Here is a 25140-nt window from a genome sequence, read left to right as displayed (position 1 = left end):
CAGGCTCCAGCTCTGCCAGCCCCTCTGCCCCACAGTGTTTCCCCTCCAGCTTACCTGGCTGATGAACACTGATCTGACAGTCACCTCGGGTACCCACCCCCATATCGGCTTCCCTCTCACCGCGCCTGGCTCACTTCCCTCAGCGTGCCTCAGCTCCTTTTTTGGAAGAAAAAGAAAGAAATGGAAAGCCGAATGGCTGGAAGGAGAAGAGGGAGGGAGGAAATCTGAGAGGATTTAAGAACTGTGTTATAATCAGATGTTTTTCTTCTTCCACAAGCTACTTGAAAGTAGAGACCGTCTTTTGTCTCTGGGTCTGTATGTAACAGGATCACGCCTGGCATCTGACCACTGCTCACTGGCCCTGAGGAGGATAAAGGGAAGAGAATCAAAGCAGGGAGAGGTCGTCTTTGAAGCACTGGGGCTCAGAAGAAACTTGCGGGTGTTCGCGGGGCTGAGAGGACTGGCTAGGAGCAGAGTGGGGGTTGCTGAAGCCGCCTGATGAGCAGTACTCACAGACCTCACAGTGTTGCATAGACGGTGTCCGTAACCACCCCTACTACTGGCAGGCTCATGTGTTTTAAAACTTCTTTGTTCATGCTGTGTTTGATGGGTTATGATAAACAGTGCTGGTTACCGGTGGATAAGTCCCAGGCCACGGCCACGACTACCAGAGTGACAAAGAGCTTTATTAGAAAGAAGGAGGGGATAGGAGGGAGGAGAACCAGGCCTGGAGAGAAAGGAAGGTGGTAGGAGCAGAGCAGAGAGCAGGGAGCAGAGAGAGAGCAAAGGGGGGGAGGGCGTTCCGCATCCGGCTTTTTAAGGCGCAGATTGTGTGACCATGCAGCGGGTACGTACTACCCGCTGATGTCGTAAGACACAAGACCCCAAGCTGCGCATGTGCGGGAGTGAGGGCAGGATCCTAACAGTGCTCTCTCCAAACCTCTTCAGTCCTGAGCCCCCATCAGATAACCCAAACCTACCTGTGGTCTACACCTGAGCTTGAGGGCTTAGCAATTAGATGATGGATTGATCATTGGATACACCGTGGTAAAAGCACCTCCTGAGGTTTCTGGAAGTGTTTGGTTGAACTTCTCTGAGGATAAGACCTTGTGCGGGTCACCATGGGAACCATCAAAAGATGTTAGGGATGGTACAGGGGCCGTTCAGGAGAGTGACAGCAGAGAAGAGAGTGTCACCAGGCAGCTCGTGATTTGGGCAGGTACATGGCTGGGGTATATGGTGGTGGATAAACAAAATGCCTAAAGAAGATGGCCTTTCTCCTGTGAAACACCTCATTCCAGGTCCATCCTGGAGTCGGTCCTCTCCTCACACAGATGGCACACTTTAGACCTTGGAAGTGCTCAGCCTCCGTGAGAAAACTGTGGGCCCCAGGCCCCACTCCAGGCTGCAGATAGAATGCAGCAAATGCCATGTGTAGTTCAGTGCACACTGGTACTAGTCAGCGCCTCCCGTCTCCCCTCCTTGTCAGACCTCTTCCTTAAAAGTACTGGATGACCCTCTCTGAGTTCACAGTGAAGCCTGTGGTGCTTTGGGCAGAGCCAGCCACTTCCTCTCAGAGCCCCCTTTTTCTTGGTAAGCGTGCCCTCCTTACTGTGGCTCCCTCTGGAACTGTGACCTGCCTCCACAAGGGGACCCTGTCTATCTCCGTGTAGCCCGAGCACTCGACACAATACCCAGCACACACTGTGGACTTGAAAACGCTGGCGTCTGAAAGTACTTAACACGCACAAAGCCAGAGGACGTCGGTTGATGTGACACCATCAAAGCACGGTTGCTGGGAGTCCAGAGTGGGTTTGGGGAGTTTTTACGAAACATTTAGGAGTTGTTAGACCTGGACAGCAAAAGTTCTTTACATTTAAAAGACCAAAGAGTTAAAAAAGACTTGCAAGTCGAAGAGCGCAGTGTCTGAGATTTCTGGCAGCTCAGCCATTCTCTTGAACAGACTCTGAGGGGAGAAGCCCACCGTGTGGGCGGCAGGTTATCTCCCTAGCAGAGAGTTCATCTAAAGGTGGGGAAATGCTCCGGGGTGGCTGGATTTCACTGTAGGAAAGCCTTAGGCACACACTTGGACATCTTGTAGCTAGTGTATGTCAGTCACCTCGTTCAAACCCACCAAAGCCTTCCCAGTGGTGTCTGGCAATGGTAATCCTTTTTGTTTTTTCCCCCCCTTCTTTTTGAAACAGGGTCTCAAGTAGGCTAGGCTGACCTTGAACTCACTGTGTGTTGAGTTCCTACCCCTACTTCCCAAAGTGCTAGAGTTTCTAGGCGTGCCACTCTGTGATGCCTCAGAGGTCTTTTTAAAAGGCGTAAGGTGCCCTGCGTCCTGGATTCACCTCAGCTTCCTCCTTGTGGCCTTGTGGCTTTGGTCTTGTGACCCACACTTCTTAAAGTGCAGGTGTGAAGCCCCCCCCCCCCCCCAACCACAGGACTGGCTCTTTCCCTTTAAAACAAAGACTTGCCATTGGGTGCCGCCTTTGGCCTGGCTCTGGGCTGTCCCTCAGGTCCTTCTGCCCCCAGGACTGTAAATGACCTGGAAAGCAGGCAGGCGGCAGGTGGTCCTCTAGAGCTGAGTCACCGCCCTGGGAACAGTGCCCTGGCGAGGCCGGCCCAGGCTGACTGGGTCCTCTCCATCTGGCCTGCGAGCCTGTGAGGGCTCTTTCAGTGTGACAGAGATGGCAAAGGAAATGGGAATTTTCTGGCAGAACACACAGAAAGTTTTCCCACAATTACAGTTATGGTTCGTGGTTGGTCATCTTATTTCAGCACACCCAAATTATCCACTTACAGCTGTCTTTTAGAAATAGAAGTGAAGGAATTTTTAAATGGTGTTCTGTTTGAGCTTGTGGTTTAAGAGAGTGGAAGAACAGTATGACACGGGAGAGATGCAAGCCATTGATAGTCTATAAACAACGTGAAAATGAGGTTCAGGTTACCTCTGTGTGGAGGGAGGTGTTATGTAGGCAACCGTACACATCCGTGTGGAAGGCCCTCCACGGCTCGCCACCTTACGGCTTTAATCAGGGTCTGTCAGTAGACTGGGAGCTCTCTTGGCTAGGCTAGTTCGCCAGCAGGCTCTTGGGATCCACCTGTCTCCAATGCTGCTGTTAGAGGAATACACAGCCACGCCTAGCTTTATGTGGGTGCTGGAGGTCTGAACTCCGAACCTTACACTTACAGAATAAGTGCTCTTACCCGCTGAGCCATCTCCCCACCCTGGGGTTTTGGGGGGTTTGTTTGTTTGTTTGTTTGTTTGGAGTTATTTATTCATAGGCATTCTAATGGCTGCTTTAAAAATTCAGATGCTTATCATGTATTTCTAAAGCAAAAGAAGAAAAAAGTAGTATTCCTTTTGAAAGTTCCTCCTTAGAAACATCTAGCTTAGACACCCACAACACAGTAGTCAGAGATGGCCTCGATCTAAACCGAATCTGTAGCCATAAAGTAACTTCCCTCTTTGCCCGTGATGCTGGTCTGACTGAACAATGACTGTTAGGAGATAGTACTGACTTACTTCCAATAAAGCCATTACAAACACACAAAATAGATATTCCATCTGGTGAACTGTGATGTCCCCGTCAGAGCTTCCAGAGAGGGAAGGAAAAAACACCAGGTCCTTGCTTTCCAAGTATTGAGGTTTTTGTTTTTTGTTTTTTAACTTTTGAAAGTTCTTTCAAGTTTTTGACCACACACACCATGTGACCAGTTAGTTCTGTTGAGCGAAAGTATCCTAAAGGGGAAAAAGGCGGTCCTTGTCTTGGCCCACCTTTCTTCAGCATTAGATGGTTGTGCTTACTGGGGTCCAGCCTGGCCCTGCCACAACTTGGACCCAGATGCCTGCATGCAGACTGCAGGGCAGCCTCTGGTCTGGAAGTTGAGGCTTGCTCCTTATTGTCTCTGTTTGTCTTGTCATGCCCTAGTCCCTCCCTCCCTTGCAAAAACGTGGAACCCATTCCTTCTAGTTTTAATAAATCAGAAGAATTGGGGAAAGTTCTAGAATCCAGAACCTGACCTGATTCCTGAACCTTTAATTTCAGGTCATCCAAAGTTCATCACAGTTGGTTGGAGTTTGAGGCCAGTTGGCTCTGTAGACCTCACTCACGGAGCTCACTGAACTGGAGGCGCGTGGTCTCATGGAGGAAGGGGTTCATTAGGAGGGAGGAAGCGTCCTTCTCTGTTCTGGGACCTATGAGAGAACTGACTTGTTTTTGCACAGAGGTTACAGGAAGGGCAATCTTGGGACCACAGGCCATCACTGAACATTGGGCATCAAAAGGAATTTCCTCTACCTTGGAAATGCCAGAGGGATGCTTCTATGTGACAGCACCATCCAGGAGCCTCCTCTACAAGGCCTTGGGATGTTCCTGGGCCCCGGGAGTTAAAAGGCAAAGGCTCCAGCAGGCATGGATTTGTTTATCTTACCTTTCTGAAGTTGAAGCCAATATTCTTAGTGGTTTTGAATGGTTCAGAAGGCTCCTTTTTTCAACAGAACAGTTTTTTCAGGCATGGGCTAAAACTTCTTTAGGTGAAGTTCAAGCAGAAACCAGCCTCACACTTAATGTCATTTGGTAGAACCTTCTCATTTGGGAGCAAATGAAAACCAGCTTGCTTACTTCAGACAAAGGCCAGCATCGAGAGGCTTGGGCCTGCCAGGGGTCATGGATCTGGGAGAGGAGCCAGTCCCAGACAGGCCACTGGATGTGGAGCCTGGGACTCCCAGTCCAAACCACAGAAGAGGTTCCTGCCTGTCCTTGGCTTGTGCTGGAAGAGACAGCTCACCCTTTGAGGAATATTCTGGTTGGAAAAGGAAAGTCTTGTTCGAAACAAAGTGGAACAGATATGTGTGTGTTTTAGGCAGGCTTTTCAAAAACGTGTGAAAGGTTTACCCATGTGTTACATATTTGTTAGCTCTTGGAGAGAGAGAGAGAGAGAGAGAGAGAGAGAGAGAGAGAGAGAGAGAGAGAATGAGTTTTTAATGTCTGTCTGCCAGAATCGGACCTCACATACCTTTGTGGGTTTTTCCCTTTAGATGAGAACTTATATCACAATAGTTTTTCATAAAACAAACCTTCCCACAGGAGAAAGACTTGAGCAATGTTCTTAGACCGTGATTTACTGCAGGCTCTGAGTAGATGTCACATTCAGAAGATGCTCTGAGCACTTGGAAGTGACCCCTGGGGGAGATGGGGTTGAGGGGGAAATCATGGGAAGTAGGTGGGTGAGGGTAGTTTAGGGAAATCGGTTGACTTGCCCCTTGCTGCTCAGCTGAGGCTTCAGGGAGGTAGGCTCCAGGAGGAAGGACTCATTTCCTCATAAACCTAGGAGGGACTAGCCGCCCCTGCTGTGTTGGGGAACATGAAGCACAGGCAGTAATGGACAAGCCCCAGGAGACACCAGACCACATGCCAAGCCACACCAACCAGAGACCGCCTGCACACCGTGTCCCAGAGAGGACGTGAGCCGATGTTCAGCACCCACCGCACCCTGGCACTACGCCACCAGCTTTTCTCCATGATCACGTAAGACGGCGTAATGCTGCCCTTATTTGTATAAGGATGGTAACCTGAGCCTAGAGATTAAATAATTTGTCTAAGGAGAAAATAAAGTCAAAGACATGGGATTTCTACCCAAATCTCGGCCACGAAGCCCTCCTGTGAGTAAATCCTGGGCATGTCCTTCTAGGTAGAACTTAGAAGAGCTGTCATTCATGACTTTGTTCTCACATGGCCTCCTTATTGCAAAGCTGCGTTCCCTGGAGCAGGTAAACCCAGCTGGTCAGCATAAAGGGGAGGCTCTCCCATGCAGCTGTCCTGGGCCCTAGTGCCGCTCAGAGCGAACCCACGCAGCTGTCCTGGGCCCTAGTGCCGCTCAGAGCGAACCCACGCAGCTGTCCTGGGCCCTAGTGCCGCTCAGAGCGAACCCATGGAAGGGAGGTGGAGGGAGGCCATCTTGCTTAGTTCCTAGCATGATTCTGGAAAAGAGTAACAATGCCTCTGCTCCAAGCACCTATACTGTCAAATGTCTAAGATGGACAATCTATTTTAAGATGATTTTATTTTTAAAGGAAGACTTACTGAAGAAGAGAGCATGGCAAAGTGAGCTACCAGTGTGTCCATGGTGGTCTTTCCTGGAATCCTTCCTGGAAGCAGGTTTTGTCAGATGACAGAGATACAATTGTCACAGTAGTAGTCGTCCAACCGAAATCTCCGTGGTTTTTGTTTGTTTGATGTGTGTGTGTGTGTGTGTGTGTGTGTGTGTTTCTGTATCTGTTTCTAAGCCAGAAGAGGGTGTTGGATCCCTTGGAACTAGAGCCCTAGGCATTTGTGACCCACCTGACTTGGTGCTGGGAACCAGACTACAGGCCTCTGAGAAAGTAGCCAGTGCTCTTAACTGCTGGGCTGTCTGTAGTCCCTCCCTGGGATTTCCATTTCTTTCCCTAGAGCAGGGCCTTATCACCGTGTCCTTCAGGGTAGACAGATTCCTGCCAGTGTGAGTGTGACTTGCGAGTCAGGAAACAGGGCAGGGTTGACGTTGGGCTGAAGGACCTTTAGAGGCTGTGCTACAGTCTTTTCCCAGACTACAGACAGATGACAGCTGAACACAGTTCATTAAGGCCTCCAGGGATACGCTTTCCCAGCCACCCTGGGACACTCCGAAGGAATTGACCCTACCATTTACTCTCACCCTTACCTCTGTGTGGGACGAAGAACAGCATACCCTTGGGGACACTGATCCAGGCCCCACAGTTAGTCCTGACCTGTGTCCTCTATCACAGTGTTCATCCCCCTCTCCTAGTGTCGTCTGTGGTATCTCCTGTCGCCCTATAACCCCAGGGTGGCTAGTGCCATGTGACCATGTTGCATTGCTGTTGGCTAATCTATCTACAAAAGACGTGGCATGTCCCTCCGTGTGCGTGGCTTACAGGGGCTGGCATCTCTTCCTTTGCCACTGTTTATAATTGACTTATGCTGGCCTCATTCCTCTAGCCCTCGGAGTACCATGAAGGCAGTGAAGCTGTGGGGCCTGAGTGGGCGGGCTGAAGTGGCCAGAATACCTCAATCAGTTACAGATCTTAATCTCTTTTACCCAATTCTTGATCTCTTGTTTTGACATCTTTGGCCTGGCCTTGACCTCCAGAGAAACCTCCAGACCTGCCCACAGTGTTTGGTTACTAATGCCCAATCCTATTGTAGTCTTTCCCCAATCTTTTTTTTTAAAGATTTATTTATTTATTATGTATACAGGAGAGGATGCCAGAACTCATTACAGTTATGAGCCACCATGTGGGTGCTGGGAATTGAACTCAGGACCTCTGGAAGAGCATTCGGTGCTCTTAACCTCTGAGCCATCTCTCCAGCCCCGTCTTTCCCCCATCTTAACATCCTGATTGTATGTGGAGATGATCTAGATACTTTATCTGAAATGTTAGGTGTGCCGTCCACTCACTTCAGGAAAGGGAGGCATTTATTGAAAGCTCTCTGGAGTAGGTGGGTTGACGGGAAGGGAGGTGTGCGGGAGAGTAAGGATTTGTTTTGAGACAGTCATACTGTGTAGCCCAGATGATCCTCCTGCCTCAGCTCCTCAGGTGCTGGGACTGCAGATGTGTGTTGCCATGCATAGCTTTCTTTTTTCTTTCCTTTAAGTTTTCACAGCTCTCAGAGTTAACCCTAAAGATAGGGCTGAGCTGGCCCAAGGCTGGGTAACAAGCAACAGAGGAGAAATTGACATCTAGATCTTTCTTATCCAGGCCTCAGGCTGTTAATCCTTCTAATCCCAGGTTAAAGGTGCCATCAGTTGAGAGATCCCTTTCTGACCCTTGACAAAGGGCAGCAGCTATGTCCAAGCACTCGGCAGGCCGCTGCTCACAAGGAACAGGAATGACAAGGAAAGATACTTGGTGGTAGGTCTGGTTCCCAGGTAAGGCCCTCCATCTGTGGAGCCCAGACTGTGACTGCTGTTACCTTGCCAGAGGCAGCCAGGGTGCCCTCAGCAGGTGTGTCCCCACTGAGCTAGGGGCTCTGTTCTTGATGGTGGCGGGTACAGTGTGAGTCTCGCTGCAGTTCTGTGCCCGTAGATCAGAGCTGTCAGGAGCTGCTTGGACAGCTGGTTCTCATGAGGACGGCAGGGAGGTAGGAGAGAGACTGCAGGTGATCTGTCAAGTCAAACGCTTGGATATGAGAAAACTCACCGGCCCCTGCAGAATCTGCACCTGTCACCCATAGCCTATGAAGCTGCAGGGCACAGCGGGGGCCATTGGGTTCCCAGGTTCTCTGAGGAGAGGATGAATTACACATGACTCTGTAACTAGGCTTGCTCAGACCCTGACCTGGGAGGCGCTTCACTGGCTTAAATGTAGTGAACCACTTTCTAAACACTGCATGCTCCCAGACCAATTGCAGCAGGACCTGGTCACTGCTGTAAAGCACAGGACCCCCTCTGGGGTCCTGGTCCCTCTCCTTATTTCTGTGACCAGATAGTTACCAGTAGTTTATGGTGGCATTTGCACTTTGGTTTTCACTTTGTGTTCGTCTTGACACATCTTCCTTCCTACCTTAATTTTGAACCTGAGGGTTTTTTCAAAGGCTGTTATATGTTTAACACGGTGTTGATGTTTCTTTCACCTGCCAACGTCTTCATACTTTAATCCCAGAATTCTTCTAAGAACCTTCCCAATAGACACTTCATTGTTGTTTGGAAATTATCTTGAAGGGTATGAGCTACAAAAAGAAGAAACTGTGGACATTTCCAGGGTAATGGATAGAACTCAGGGTCATTGTGTTAAGTGAAATAAGCATCTAAATTAAAAAACAAAAACAAAAAAACAGCCGGGTGTGGTAGCACACACCTTTAAGGCCAGCACTGGGGAGGCAGAAACGGGGATCATTTGCATTCCAAGCCAGTCTAGTCTACAGAGCTTGTTCCAGAACAGCCAAGAGTACACAGGGAAATCCTGTCTCAACACCAAAACAACAACAACAACAGAAATCACTGATCTAATCCATACATTTACATAAAAGACATGAAAAGAGAAAGAGGAGTGTTTGGGACCAGTGGAAGGAGAGAAGGGTGAGTAATGATGTGAACATTGGCCAAGTACTTGTTACAAGTGTGTGGAGATGTCCTAATGAAACGCGCCACTTTGGACACTGAGCTAATGGTAACAGTAGGAAGACAGTCGTGCTGGGCCTGGCCTGTGGTCCACAGGTGGCCCTCTGTCAGTCTGACCCACTCACAGATTGGATCACACCATCCTGGTTTGATGATAAGCTCTGAGGCCTCTGCTGTTCCAGGTTCCACTGGGGGCATTGCAATCATTAACTTAGAAATTGCAGTCGTTGGAAACTTGACTGCTGAGTCACTTGGCCTCTTTTTTGTTGAGATGTTAAGTCCCTTGTAAAGAATTCTGTGTGGGCCTGCTGGGACAGCATTCTCAGTTTATTAACGTGAGTGATCAATATTTTGGAAATGACAGCGCATACGCCCTTGGCTTCCTGTCTAGTGGAAGGTACGTTAAGTAAGACCACGTAGAAGAGAGTAGAGTATAATGTAGTTTGAGTTCCAGATTGCCCTCTACCCGGCTGTGGAGTGATCAAAGAAGACTATACTTGGAGACACATGTAATGAGGCACTTAATCCCTCTGTGGGCCTTCTGCAGCCTGCATTGCTAAAATTTGGGGGTTACAAATCAGCCTTGAAAACAGAAACCTCCTGCCCTGTGCAAGATGCTTTCCTCCATTTCCGCTCTGATTGGATCTACAGGTTTATAGCATGCTGCAATCCCTAAGCCTTCCTGCATATCACATCTTGCTGATCTGCAGAATGGAAGGCCAAGGGGCAGGTTCCTTAGTTAAAGCCACACACACACACACACACACACACACACACACACACACACACACACACACCATGTCTCCAAATACAGACAGATCTCCAGTGCAAAGCAATGCCTGCATGAGGAAGAAAATGTTCACTGGACAGGAACCTTCCCAGCTTATGTGTCTTGAGCAGGAAAGACAAGAACCTTGGAGTTCATGTTTCTGAAGGTGTGTGAATAAAGGAATCAGGAGTGATAGGCTGCAAAGGGGAAGCACACTTACTCTGTGGCCTCCCTGCGATGCAGCCTGAGATTCAGGTCCCTGAAGTACTACCTACTGCTGCTTTCTCTAAAGAAGGGCCTCCCCAGCATGTCTGTGCCTGGAAAATCCATGCCAGCAGGAAAGTAGAAGCTCAGGCTTGCACATCACCCTTAAAGAGGTTTTGCTGTACTCTTTTCCTGAGTGGATCCCCAGTAAAATTTTTTTAAGTGACCATCTGTATTTGATATCTTCTCTTGTCTTACACGCCCAGCTGCCAGTTCACAATCGGGACAGATCCTCGGAAGTTCTCCTCACCAGCAATAGCATAGGTCTCACATGTAGGCCTTGGAATGGAAGAGTAATCAGAATGTATTGCAGGTGCCCACTGGGAGAGAGGTGCGCCATTCAGAGACCCAAAGGTGCCTTTTCAATGCATCTTCGTGTGCCTTCTCATTTGCGAGCTGAGGCAGACCTCTTTTATCCCTCTGCTGTGTGCCCAAGAAAAGGATATGTTGATTTACAGTCATCTTTCATCTTCACTACTTGATTTACCCTCGCATGACTGGTGTGGTAGGTCAGGTATTACCATCGAACAGAGAGGAGACTGAGGCACAAGGGTTCTGCAGGGAGCAGGGGCAGAGCTGGGCATGGCTCCACACGCCGGTCTCACCGTCATCACCACCCGACTGCCTGGTAGAAATGGGAGGCTTTGGAGAGAGACAGTGTTTATCCTCACGTGTATAATATGATCTTGGGACCAGACATGACACACCCTTCACTTGAGCTGCTTAAGGTCAGCAGGGACAAGGCTACAGAGAAGGTGGGGTATGCTCAAGGCCGAGTCACACAAGTCAGATGTGTGACTGAGAGTCTGAGACCATTTGGTGTGACCAAATCCTAGTGATTTCCTGAGTTAGGGGCTACCTCTGAATCGGGGCCAGAGCTGGTGTTAATGGTTTGCTCATGTGCTCACTGGCAAACCTCTGGATTTGGAATTAGTGGATGTTCCCATGTCAAGGGAAGATGAACAGTTATAATAAATGTTATGGCCTCTGGCAGGAAAGCCCTGGCGGCTTGGGATCAGGGTGGCTAAATAGATCCCCAGGCTTGCCATTTACAAGCTTTGGGACCCACACCCTCACTGCGGTGTCCCTCAAGACCCCCACATCTTTATGTTGAGATGACTATGAATGTTCAGAGTGTCGCTCAGCATAATGGCCCCAGTAAGTGTTCCAAAGGTGTGTGCTGTGAGTATCTCTCAAGAGTACCCTTCATCTACTTGTTCACTCCGGCCTTCTCCCTGAGGACACTGCAGGGTTCCGACCAGTCAACCTAACCACCGCCACATAGGACTCGGTCTCTCTTTTCTATCTAGATCAGGGAAATTAAATGATTTGCCCAGGATCACGTAGCAGGTAAGCAGCAGAGCCAGATCCCTGCTTATCTCCTGAGCTAACATTGACTGAAGGCATCATGGGCAGCTTGAGCGTGGCTTCCAGATGTGTGAGCGCAGCTACCGCAGTGACACCAGCGTCTGTGGTCTGGCCTGGCAAGTCCAGTGCCCCTAACATTTTGAAGCTGTGTTCTTCAAGAGGTGTCTGTTCTGGATGGGATCCTTCTTGTGCAATACCCAAGCCCTGAGGGAGGTTACCTTAATCCAGTTTGCTCACGCAAGAACAGACTGGCCTCTCACGTCAGTGGGAACAGTGCTCATCTACTGCCCGGCCTTGCCACACACGCATCCTGCTGTGGGTTACTGACTTCCTCCAGGCCCCAGCTTTGCTATCAGATTTGGAAGAAGTGCACAGAAGGGCAGTGTGTGGAAAAGCAGCATGAAGCATGCAGGGTAGGTTATAAAACAGGCTTACACTTTCATGGCTGGTGGCTGAGAGATGCTTAGGAGTCTGTTCTTGCAAGAGAGTGGAGAGTCTGGTCACCCCAAGTGTGTGTTCTGTGTGTTTTAAAGTTGTTTTGTTTTTTGTTTTTTGGGGATTTTTTGTTGTTGTTGTTTTCAAGTACTTTAAAATTACTGCTAATTCAAAATAACAATAATCCCAACTTACAGAAACAGCTCTACTGTGTCCTCGCCCAAAGCGTGATCAGGTTGACTGGTAGCGGTTATGGGAGAATGGAAGCATGGTAATACTTGCTGAGTGAAGCGTTTCTTCTTGGGAGGCCTGGGCTTGTGGCTGAGGGCCACTGAAGGCGCCAGAGCCCACACCATTTGCTGTCACTCCATCTTTTGTGTGTGTCCTGAAAAAAGAGCCACAGAGACACACACACCACCACCACCACCACCACCCCACCCACCCACTCCCACCCCCGCTTGTCCACCTCTGTACTAGTCAAGCTGGACTTGCTGAGGTGATAAAAACTGGGGTCCAGACTCAAGATCTCTGTGCATGTGAGCCTGTGTGTACAGGCATGTTTTTATTGTATGTGTGTGTCTGCTTATGTGTATGTGCACATGCGAGTGCCTCCAGAAGCCAGAGGAGGGCGTTGGATCCCCTGGAGCTACAGTTGTAAGCCACCTGTGTGCTGGGAGCCGATCTCAGACAAATCCTCTTCTGAGCCCATTCTCCAGCCCCCAAAAGTTTTGTGTATTGTAGACCTTTCAGACACATCTGTAGTGGACATTGTCTCTTTCAGTTTGGTGCTTTGTTAGAGAACAAAAGTTTTCTTAAGCTAGCCAAAGTTTTATTCCTTTTTTTTTTTTTTAATATTTAGGTTTTTTTCTTTTTTGAAATAGGTTCTCACGCTGTAGCCCAGCCTCTAGCACATTGTTAGATTATGACCCCTGTACTCCAGCAAGACTGTGGTGTGAGACTGAAGGAGGACAGTGCTAAGGAGACCGTAAACTCACTGTATTTAGTGAAGCTGATAGAGCAGGTGATGCACAGCCAGGATGGGAAACTGGTCTGCACACGATGGTGATTTGCCATTAAAGGCAGCAGTGTTAAGGATGCAGACCAAAGATTCCTGTAGCCTTGATGACACCCGAGTTTAAAATCAAAGCTGTAAGAGAAGGTAGACGTCACATGCATGCTGGCTTATTTCACAGTCTTGAACAGCTATTTTGTTTTCTCAATGCACTGTAGTTACATAGAAAAATGTCCTTTTTTGAAGAAAAATTAGAATGATCTCAATTTTTCTTAAGCAGTGTTATGTCCCAGCAGCTCTGGGAGCAGAGAACCTGGCTGATCTGAACAAGAACCATGTACATCACATTTAGGTGATGATGTAGATTATATGTAGTTAGCAAATCTGAAGCAAAAATGCTCAGTTGTTGAATTCAGAAGCAACAAATTTAGGAATTGTTTTACTGTCATTGAAAGTTAATACAAAGTGGTCAGCCCTGAAATCATAAACGTAAAAGTAACATTATATAGACTGAGCAGGTTATATTCATGTATTTAGGGGAGGGAGAGAGCATGTGTGTCTAACAGCATTTTAAAAACAGGCCGTGAATTTGAGAATGAATGGGAAGGGAGAAAATGATACTAATCATATTTTAATTGAGAACATTTTTAAAAAGTTATTTTTAAAAGGAAAGTTAACATTTTTACGTCTGAAGTGTTCCCCAATAGTTTTTAATAAAAAGAATGTGGATGCTGTAGTTAGCAGGATCCTTGGCACTCTAAAAGGATCCACAGCAGACTGCCTAGCAAGACCGTGTTAAGAGCTAGTGGGAGGGAGAAAAGAGCTACACAAAAATGATCCAATGTGGTGCTCACAGGTTTAATTTCAGCATTCAGGAAGCAGAGGCAGGCAGATCTCTGTGAGTTAAGAGGCCAGCCTGGTCTACATACTGAGTGCCAGGGCTAGATAGTGAGACCCTGTTTAAAAATAATAGCAGCAGTGATCATTTGTCAGAGACCTAAGACTCAAAGCTTTATTTCTGGAGGAGAATTGAAGGTTAAGGAAAGGCCTGCACTCACTGCTGCACTCTGAGAAATCCTGTTCTGGAAAGAAGGGGGCGGGATCTCATTAGACATCTGCCAGTCACTTGGCCTTTGAGCTGGCCCAGTTTCTGTGCTCCTCAGAAGCCCAAATTGTGCTCATTGGTCGAATCTAATGGAATGATCTGGCAGTAAAAAGTACCGTCTCACTCGGCACCGTGCACGCGTCCCTCAGTGTCCCGAAGCTGCTGGTACCAAAACCTTGGGAGAGTTCAGGGCTCCGGTGAAGGCCGCGTTTTACCATTTTGGGGGGAAGAGTGTAGTGAGTGGCTGACACACCCCACCCCCAGCCGGGGGAAGCCAGCGCGTGAACGCCTGAAATTGGCAAGTAATGCGCAGACTGCGACGTTTCCCTTTGTAGGATGTCTGGAGGTGGTTGGAAGAACAGTACAGCAGACGAGTAAGCTCCTTCAGGAAGCTGGTTTCATATGGTGGTTTAGATTTAAATAGTGATTGTCTAGCACCATTTGAAATCAGTGTTCTTGGTGGAGAACAACTTCGCTGCCAGCAGCAGAGAGGGTGCTACAGCCCTGAAGTACACAGCGTGGAAAACGGGCCACCAGAACCTGCTCAGGTCACGGCGGCGGGCCCGCCCTAGCCCTGCTGACATCAGTGTTGTATGGAGCTAATTAATCATCCCTTGTTAGGGTTTTATACTCCTTTGTGTAATAGTCTTCTCTGGAAGCAGACTCCATCGTGTCTGGATGAAGAGCCCTACAAGTGACCTTTCTGATCCACACGACCTCTTGTGACCCCTTAGAGGATGACTGATTTCTTTTGGTGTTCAGAGTCAATAGAATTTTCTAGCACCATCTGAAATCGGTTATAATGATTGGGGAAAAGCATCATGCAACCAGCCGACTGACACAAGAGCCGTTTATTGCTGACTTGGGGACCACGGGTAAGAACTAAGAAAACAAATACCAAGAAACCCCGGGGTGCTTTTTCTTCTATTAACTCGAGTTCCGTGACAAGTATTACAGGAACAACAAGTGATTAATTATTCACGTTGTGCTGGTGGTTATATTTTAGAGAATTTGTTTACTACATTTTGGGTTTGGTGAAAACAATAGAGGATAAAGGGCAAAACCAATGACTGATGCAGCCAGTTTGAGAGGAGCAGGGAGGAAGTTCAGTTTACTTTAGAAGCTTCTAATAGCTCACCTGGGGACAGTCATCTAGCGGCCATTGTATGGTTAGCTCTCCACACTCAGGAAGGCTAAAAGTGAAATGTAGCAGATGGTTCAGCTAACTAACTGGGCCCATGTCTGGGACACAACTAAATTAACAGGCATAGAAATAAGTAGATGTGAAGAAGTGGGAGGTTCTACTTGAGCTTTGTCCTGAAATGTCCGCGGGAAAGGGACACTTGGTTAAAAAAAAAAAAAAAAAAAAAAACATTGACTTTTCTAGGTCCAGGAGCAGGAGTGAGGCCAGCCGCTACACCTCCCGGGTTGTAAATACTTTTCCTGCCCCAGGTGCTGATGTTACCGACTGGTCCACCCACTGCCACATGAAAAGGCACCTGGAAGACCACTCTTCTGTGCCCTGAAAAGATCACACACCCCCTAGCTGCGTTCTCCTGCCCACTTACTGCCTTTCAACCCCTGAAAATCTCTCTGGAAATGTTATCACCTCCAAGTAAAGACACAGTGTAGAGCTGGACATTCTGTCCCCTGGGGCAAGGTGGATGAGCCACAGTCCACCACGAGGGTCCTTGGGACTCTTGTCTTCGCTGCTACTGTTTGCTGAGTGATCTCCACTCCAGGTCCCCGACACATTGCCCATGTGCGTTTCTTCTGGCAGACTGGAGTCTGGCCCCTGGGACTGCCTAGAACTTCTGAGGTCCCGTTGAGTGTCTCCTAGGTAGATCAGCATGCTCTTCTAAACACACCTCTGCACAGTATGCCAGAGCCATGTCCTTGGTCTCCAAAAAGCTGACTCCTCCCACACTACCCAGCTAAATCTGAGCAGTCCCTCCTTACCCACATCCACCCTCAGCAAGCCTCTCTCCCTAAAAACTGTCCTTCTGGTTTCTCCCCTTCCCAGGTAACCCCCTGCATGGCTTCCTGGCCGGCTGTACCCTTCTGTTTCTCCAGCCTTGAGTAACCACCGGTTATATTTGTAAAACATGTATCCTTTCTCCCTAGCCGTTCAGGGAACTGTCTCAGCCAGGGACAGGCTGTTTGAGGCCCCCTCCCCAGCCTGCTCCACCACTCCTGTCTGCCCACTCTCTCTCAGGACCTAGCTTCTGAGCTTAGCTTGCTACCAGGACACTCCAGGTTCGCGAGTGTGTGTACAGTGCCCCTCTGCCCAGAGGTGTCCTTCCCTCCTCCTCCTCAGCCCAGGTCCTCCACAGCTCTCCTAACCCCTAGGTCACATGCGCACTGGTCTGGGTGGTGGCAGTGTCTTCACACTGGCATGGGTGTCCCAGCAGAGCAGGGCTGATGGCTTCTCTTCTGGGCTCCTGAGAACCAGATGGGGGGCTTCAGGTCCCAAGCTTCTCTGTTAGGTGTGACCGCTCTGACTAGAAGGGAGGGCTTCCCGTGTACCAAGACTTTATGCTGCAGCTGCTTGATCGCGGTATTGCAATCTCTGTGACAAACTCCCCCCGTGGGTATGTCCAGCCTTTTGACATTGCAAAGCAATGTTGTCATCTACAAAGTTCACATTAGAGAACGCAATGGAGTTGCAAGAAATAATTTCATAGGTTTTAAGTATACTTAGAGTGTGGTGGACAGCATTCGCAGCTATTCTGGGGTGTGTGTGGCCCACAGACCACAGGTAAGACATGCCCCAACTGTGGTATTTGTAGCATTTCCAAGTGGTACTTAACAATCTACATTCCCTCCTGGTTGAACTTTAACTAGACTTAAAAATGAGAAAAAATCAGATGACGCATACAAGTGACTAAGCTTTGGGTAGATCTAAAAAGTCATTAAGTGAGATGGGGTTTTAAATTTTTTTTATTGTTCAACTGGCAGAAACCTGAAATTAACTGTAAAAAAAAAAATCCACAAATCAAATTTGAACTCTGAAATGAACAGACAAATCTGGGCGGCTGGAGTTTGCTTTGCTGTTGACTCTGAGGTCAGTCTGATTTTTAATAATTACACATCAAGAGAAGATACTGTGGAAAGGGGGCGCATACCAAGGAGAGGGAAATGAAATTAATTTAAAAAAAAACCAAGAAGCTCCTTCACTAGGCCTTACTGCCCAGAACCCCAAATCCAAGTCCGTCATGCTTCCGTGGGTCACAATGAAGAAGCAAGCTGCTGGTGTTGCTGAGGAACCCCAGCTCTTCACACTGCTCTACGTTCTGAGGTTAGTTCGTAGTTCATTCCTGTCGTGCCGGAATGAGATCGTGGCTATTCAGAACGATAGCACAACCTATTGCCCTGGCATCCGTCAGCATCCTATGTAAAGCAGAGGAATGTGTTTGCTGCTGAGGCCGAGAGCAACTTTTTTATTTAGCTGAAATTAAAATGGAGTATACCAAAGACTTGGAATCTATTAGAACTTTTACATTATTTTTATTAAGATAAAACAAAGTAACAGTTACAGAAACAGAGTTTTACCATTTTAACCATTTTGGAGTATATAATACTTTAAACCATTCATGGTATTGTATACAACTGTCAGGTCAGCAAGGTCTAATTCTCCTCATCACAAAACAAAACCTGTGCCCCCAGCAAGTCAGCATTCCTCATTCTCTTCTTCCTGATTCCTAGTAAAATCTCTAGAGATGTATGTTCTGGACATTTCATGGAATCATACACTCTGAAATTCTGCCCAGTTCTGTTTACTTAGTGTATTGTTTTCAAGGTTCACCCACATTGTAGTGTACATCCATACTCTGTTCTCTTTTCATGGCTGAATAATATTTCATTTATGGACGTACCACAATGTGTTTTTGTATTTACCAGTATGGCATTTGATTTATCCTGTTGTTTTTTAAGTCTAATCTTTTAATGTCATTTGTGTGTTTCACATTCACAGACAATACTGGATAGCACTGAACGTTGTGGCAACAAGCCGCTGTCCACTGCCCTACCTGTTTCCCCCTTAGCAGCGTCTTTAACTCTTTGATTTGTGTCTACCCCACTCCACTTACCTTCACAGTTCAGTTACTGCCCAAGTTAAGTCAAGGACTACTAAACAACCCTATTTCAAAAACCAGGTGGACAGCTGTCCTGAAGGACACCCGAGGTGAACCTAAGGTGTACATGCACACACACGTGCACATGTGCACACAGAAAAAGGCCTGGTGTCAGTAGTGTGTAGAGATTTTTGTAGCCCACCCATACGGATTCACATTCCTTCAAAATCCTTATTTAAATTCTGAAATGAGTTGAGAATCATTTTCAAGTCTTAAGTTTCCATTCTCTCCTAATCCTGACTGTGGGGCTATAACTTCCCTTCCAGCATGCCCGGACGAGTGTGCGGTCACCATGTTGCGCTTTGTTTTCTCGGAGGCCAGTTTCCTCCCGCTCTGATCTGGATGAGTGCCTTTCTCTGCTGTCTGGTTCCTTTGCTTCCTCTCCTGGGCTAATACATCTCAGATCCTGGGTTCCTTAACCCTCTTGACCCCAGTTCCCATCCTCGTGTGTGTGTGTGTGTGTGTGTGTGTGTGTGTGTGTGTGTGTGTGTGTGTGTGTGTGTTCAAAAATGTGCACATATCCTTCCGCAGTCATCTGGGAAAGGCTGCTGGGGCTTTGTTTTTCTTTAGGTTTACACTCTGTTGATATGAGTTCCTGGTTTGGAAAAAGAAAATCCCCACAGACTTTCATTCTCTAGTACATTGCAGAGCTGATCTGGACTGGACCGTTCTCTCTGGAAGTAGAAGACTCAATTTCTCTCTCCTCTCCCCCCTCCCCCCCCCCCCCTCTCTCTCTCTCTCTCTCTCTCTCTCTCTCTCTCTCCCTCTCTCTCTCTCTCCCTTTCTCCCTCCCTCCCTTCCTCCCTCCCTCTCTCCCTCCCTCTCTCCCTCCCTCTCTCTCTCCCTCTCTCTCTCCCTCTCTCTCTCTCCCTTTCTCCCTCCCTCCCTCCCTCTCTCCCTCCCTCCCTCCCTCCCTCCCTCCCTCCCTCCCTCCCTCTCTCTCTCTCTCTCTCTCTCTCTCTCTCTCTCTCTCTCTCTCTCTCTCTCTCTCTCTGTGTGTGTGTGTGTGTGTGTGTGTACACGCACTAGTGGTTGTTCCCAGGCCACAGTAGAGGCTGTGGAGGCTGATGTCATCCCCTGCGCCGGGCATTCAGTTTCGCTGTCGTGAACAGTGATTGATGTCTCTCCACTCCTGCAAAACTTCAGCCATTTTAATCCCCTGGCCTTGTCTCCACCCCCTTCCTCCCTGGCACCACCTTTTCCATGCTGCTCTGATCCGCTCCTTTGACTTATCCTTTCCTCATCTCCTTTCTGTCCCTGTGTTGTTTTCTGGAAAAAAGTCCCATGTCTTCTAAAACTTCACAGTGAGTGTTAATTTCTAAAGTACTTCAGTATCTGAAAGATGGGTTTTTAATGTCGTTTTTTTCCAATGTGAAGTTTCAGAGCTATTTTGGGGGGTGTTGATTCATTCTCATTTTATAATTTTCTGCCCACTACTGAGTCTAATTCTTCCAGGTGCTTTGGGGGTTTGGGCTTTTGTGTTGTGGGTTCGCTTGGGTCTTTGACACTCTTCATATTAGGGGTAGGTGTAGAATGTCAGAGGTCTCTATCCACTGACAGGACTTTTCAGCTGGCCTACCTAATTGCAGCGTGTATGCTAGATAGAACAATGGTCCTCTCATACGAACAAAAAGAGGTCCCTGTCCTTGGGGCTGGAGAGATGACTCGGCAATTGAGGGCATGTACTACTCTTGCAGAGGCCCTGAATTTGGTTCCTAGTACCAATACCCATGTGTGGTCACTCACAACCACATGTAACCCCAATTCCAGGGGATCCAACACCCTCTTCTGGCCTCCACAGGTACTCACATGGACATGCATGTGCACAAACACACATAAGCACACAAGTTTGTGGGGTTTTTTTTTTAATCTTAAGAAAAAAAGAAAAGTCCTGTCCTAACTGAAAATGTGGCCTTATATGGGCTTAGATTTGGTGAATGGGTCAGGCACCCTGAGATGGGACAGCATCTTGGCTGGCCCAGGAGCCTCCCGGTCGGTCATACCTGGCCTGAAAAGCAGAGAGATGTGAGGATGGAGGCGAGTGGAGAGAGACCCAACAGGGCTGGCTCTGGGGTGGAGTAAGAGGGCCCAGGCAAGGAATGTGTCATGTTCTGAGGTGAGGAGGGCAAGACAACAGAGCTTCTCCCCTGCAGCCTCGGGAAAGGCGTGGAGCTGCTGATACCCGACTTTACCCAGTGAGACCTGTTGTTGACTTGGGAGGAGATGGCGCAGTTATATTCTTTGAAGACAGAGTTTGTAGTGACTTGTCACTGAAAGGGTATACGGCACTGGTTTGGTCAGCGCTGGATATGGAGGCGCAGGGGCGCTGGTCTGGTTGGCGGCAGAAGAGTCACGAGCCATGGTTACCAGAGGTAGGAAGGGCTTTATTAGAGAGAAGAGGGGATAGGACAGAGAGAGAGAGAGAGAGAGAGAGAGAGAGAGAGAGAGAGAGAGAGAGAGACTGAGAGCAGAGAAAGACGCAGAGAGAGAGAGAGACAGACAGACCAAGAGAGCACGTGGGGGTGCATGTCTGGCTTTTAGGCTGGGACGTAGTCGCCTGCTGATGACGTAATAAGGCACCAGATGAGACCCCTGGGCTGCACATATACAGAATCCTTACAGTCACAGCCACTGTAAGAAAGTCATAGTGTGTCTCAGTCCACTGGATCCAGTAGGGTACATCCAGTGCCATTGCCTGCTGCTGAGTTCTTCAGTCTCCAACTAGGGGTTGCTTCAGTTAGCGTAGGCCAGCCCAACTCTTCAGCTAGTACAAGAATAAAGCCTAGTGCCAGGAATCATGTCAGAGAGGTCCTGGAAGCTTCAGCCAGAGCCTTGGAGAAATTCTCACCCGTCTTGGGCCTGCACCATGAGAGCCAGAGGCTCCAGGAGTTCCAGGAAGCGGCAGTCTGTCCACCAGTGGCTGGCTGCTCAGTGGAGGCAGGTAGATGGGACTATGGACCGCCATGTCTGGCCTTTGGAATAATAACTTTGATGTAGTCATTGTGCATCTGATTCAGGTTCCTCCCAGGGCCAAATGGTAGCCTGGAATCATATGGAGAAGAGGATCCTGGGAAATGTAGTTTCAGCCTTACAGGGCAAGATGGAGGTGGTGAATGAGACCCAATCCTACACAGGGATGAGCCTGAATGTCAGATTCTGGAAGCTGAATTGACGAGGGGGCAGCAAGTCCTACTGTTCAGAATGTGGATCTAGTTAACCTCTTTTGTAGCCTGGCACTCAACACTCCCCTGGCTGTGCCCACTGTCTCCAGGTGCACATCATCTCTGCCTCAAGATCTCTAGAGAGTGAGATGTATTGGGGGTACTTGGGGAGAAACTAGAATTTAACTGTGTCTCTGTTCCAGAGACTTCTTCCAGTCCACCTGACTTCAAGACACTGCCCCTCGCCCCAGTTCCTGAGCCTTCCTGCCCTTCTGCACAGGTATGGGGTTCTTCCTAGGGGCTTTCCTCTCTGGAATCTTCGGTATGGCCACTGTGTGCTGTGCTGAATGCAATCTATGGCGGTACAGCCTCTCTGCCTGTTTGTTAAAGCTTTGTCCACAGATTTCTTCACTCTCTTTCTCTGTCCTACCTATTATTCATGGTAGTAATCTTGTATGACCATGGCAGTAAATTTTAAAGTTTTTTTTCCTTTTTTTTTTTTTTTTTTTTTTTTTTTTGAGATTTCTGAGGTTTTTGAGGTTTCGCTGTGCAGCCCAGACTGGCATCTGACTCACAGAGATCCTCTTGCCTCTGTCTCCTGAGTGCTAGGATTAAAGGTGTGCGCCACCCCACCTGGCTGATTTATTGTTGTTGTTATCATTTTGTATCTGTGTCTATGTGTGCAGTCGCCCTTAGAGGCCAGAGGTATCTGATCTCCTGGAGCTGGAGTTAGGATAGTTGTGAGCTGCCCTAGGTTGGTGCTGGGAACTGAACTTGGGTCCTCTGTGAGAAGTGTGTGCTCTTGACTTCTGAGCATCTCCCCATCCTCAAAGTTAAAGAAGGCCCATCCAGTTCCATCGTATTTGGCTGCAACAGTTTTGTTTTGTCTTGTTTACGAGAGACAGTCTCACAGTCCAGCCCAGGCTGCCCTAGAAAACAAGACCCTCCTGCCTCAAGTCTCTGAAGTAGTAGGATGACAGGTGTACACCTCTGTCCTGGCTTTTGCTACAAGATTGTCTTCATAACACACATTTATTGAGTTTTACAATTACTAATATAGCTTTCCCATGTCACTATACACATTAAAATGCCCATCCTCAGTTTTCACTCACGTACTCTTTATTTACATGACTTAAGATTCCATAAAAGCTCTGTACTGATGAGTCCTGTGTCGGCTTCTACTGCTTTCTCTTGGAGGATCTTTGCAAACAGTTACACTCTTGAGGAACACGTAATGGGAATATCATTATTCCCCAAATCCAAGATAATTCCAAATAGCTCATGGTGTCCATTGCTCTGGAGACATTGATGTTGTGTTGTTTTCCTGCTCTGTGTGAACTTAGGATGCCTTAGTTGACTTCTTGGCTGAAATCAGCTTCCCTGAGATTTTCATATCTCTGTTCAGTTGTATTCCCAAATCCTGGATGATTAGTAAGAAAGTTGTTCTAATTCTTTCCTCCCTCTCCCTCCCTCCCCTCTGCCCCCCCCCCACCTTCCAAGCTCTCTCTTGGTCTGCTTTCCCCACTCCTTTATGGTGTTCTAAAACTCCATGAGAACATGACTTGCTTCACACTGATAGGTGTTTGAGATGAATAGCATCTTTAGACATGAGCCCAGATGCAGCCATCCTATCATTTTACTTCCATGGAGCCCAGTTCCCTCATCTCTAAAATAAACTGGTCGCATTGGAGAGTCTCTTTTTATGACTAATGAAAACTATGGCCCTGTTAGGGTTTTAGTATAACATGTTCCACCCAGGGTCATGTTTTGAATGCTCGGTCCTCAGTATGTTACATGTGTTGAAGGCTCTGGAGCTGCTGGGGAATGGTACCTGACTGGCCGAAGTGGGTATCAGGAGGACCTCTGGAGGCTGTACCCACCCCAGGTTCCATCCTACACTGTTTACCTCCTGGTCTGGACCATGTAAACAGCTGCTACCATGCACTTAACTGCCACAGTTGGAACTGCAGCCAACACTGTGCTTTCCCTGCTATGACAGACGAAGCTTCTGAAGCCATGAGCCAACATAAACCTTTCTTCCCTTGGGTTACTTACATCAAGGATCTTGTCATAACACCAAGAAAAGTAACTAATACAGCCCATTACAAATACACGTCTATCTTAGGCTGAATAGTTCAAAAGGGTCAGATGTCCAATACCTACCTGTCCACAGCCCTTCACAGGGTTCATGCCATAGCTCAGAGCCCATGGCTCATGGCATCTCTGAGGCCATCTTTAGATCTAAGGGTACATATGTGTTGCTGAACATTTTTCTGTGTCCTGCCCAGTCTGCAGCTGCTCAGACCCAAATAAACACACAAAGACTTATATTAATTACGAACTGTATGGCCTAATGGCTCAGGCTTCTCACTAGCTAGCTCTTATATCTTAAATTAACACATCTCTATAAATCTATACTTTGCCAGTGGCTTGTGGCTTACCAGTACTTTTACATCTTGCTTCTCCTGGCGGTGGCTGGCAGCATCTCTCTGCTCTTTCTCCTTCCTCTCTGTCTAGTTATAATGTCCTGCCTAACCTTATTCTGCCTCACCATTGGCCAAACAGCTTTATTTATCAACCAGTCAGAGCAACACACATTCACAGCACACAGAATGACATCACTCATCATTTCTCCTTTTCTTTCTATTCAAAAGGAAGGTTTTAACTTTAACATAGTAAAATTACATATAACAAAACAGTTATCAAGCAAGAATTACAGTTATAATATCTAGTCTATTTGTATTTGGCAAAATTAAAGAAGATACCCTATCTATCTTATATTTGTGAGTCTAAGGTTTTATATCGACCTTATCTCTTATCATAACCAAGGAAAACCATAATTATAACTATCTAGTCTTCAACTACATCAAAGACCTCAAAAGGATACAATATTATCTAAGTAAACAAGAAGAGCATTGTAAGCAACTTCCAAAAATCTAGAATGGAAGAGACAGCTGGCTACCTGAACAGTCATTCATAGTTCCTCAGCAATATTGGGGCATCCATCTTCAGCCCATAGACCTAGTCTCTCAATCATTTCTTCCCGTGTCCTGTAGAATGTCTGGCAGTTTCTTCTGTGAAGCAGGAATTGAAGGACCATCTTGCCTTGCAAAGTTTAGTGGTCACCTCCTTATGGGTCCTGCATGTCCAGTTTATACAACAGATTATCAGTAGTCCAGGCAAGAGCAGTTTCTTGCCCAAATGGCTACTTTTTCCAAGAAGATGATGAACTCCATATGGAGTGTCTTCAATGCCTATCCTCCTCTTTGAAGTAATTGGTGCTGCCAGGTGTGTCTCGTTGTCCAGAAAGTCTAAGTTTTTAAAACATTTTAAATGCCATATTCTGTAGGTTTTGAAGTGTTTGAAGATGACCTGTCTATTTAAAATATATCTCTGCTTGACCTTGAAAAACATACCTAATATGACTATAAGTTTAATTATCATGGATGACTAATTATTAATCTGTATTTCTTAATTATACATTACAATTTCAAATGAGCTGGACAAACATAATATCTTCAACAAGAGTAGAAATATACAGAGTATAACAAAATTAACTTTAAATTTGTATCAATAAACTAAAATCTATACCAACGTAAAACATTTTAAACAAGTTGCTCTTTAAAAGTAGGTTCAACAATCCACCCTTTTATCCTATCATATCTATAGCCTATATTTTTATATCATATCCCCCTTTCTTCTTTTAAAAATATATTGACTATGACCAATAACAATTTGTAACCAACAACCTAAACAAAGACAAACAT

Source organism: Peromyscus eremicus, chromosome 3 (assembly GCF_949786415.1).
Source record: "Peromyscus eremicus chromosome 3, PerEre_H2_v1, whole genome shotgun sequence".
Taxonomy (NCBI): domain Eukaryota; kingdom Metazoa; phylum Chordata; class Mammalia; order Rodentia; family Cricetidae; genus Peromyscus; species Peromyscus eremicus.
Note: the sequence above shows the minus strand (reverse complement) of the source record.